Here is a 301-nt window from a genome sequence, read left to right as displayed (position 1 = left end):
CCTATATCTTGTAGGTTTTTCCCAATGTTTTCTTCTAAGAGTTTCAGAGTTTCAGGCTTTACATTGAGGTCTTTGAGCCATTTGGAATTGACTTTTGTGCAGGGTGAAAGATAGGGGTTTAGTTTCATTCTTCTACAAGTGGAGATCCAGTTTTGCCAGCACCATTTGCTTAGAGCCCACATAGCCACTGCTACTCATGGGTTAGATAATTAGTCAGGGGAGGTTTCATGTTTTACTTGCTACGTCTTGCAAATATACTAAAATCAGTAAGCAGAAGTCAACATCTATGAACCAGTTTTTT

This window comes from Nannospalax galili, unplaced genomic scaffold (genome assembly GCF_000622305.1).
Source record: "Nannospalax galili isolate Female #2095 unplaced genomic scaffold, S.galili_v1.0 scaffold533, whole genome shotgun sequence".
In the NCBI taxonomy this organism is placed as follows: Eukaryota; Metazoa; Chordata; class Mammalia; order Rodentia; family Spalacidae; genus Nannospalax; species Nannospalax galili.
The sequence above is the reverse complement of the archived record's forward strand: the minus strand, read 5'-3'. Positions refer to the sequence as shown.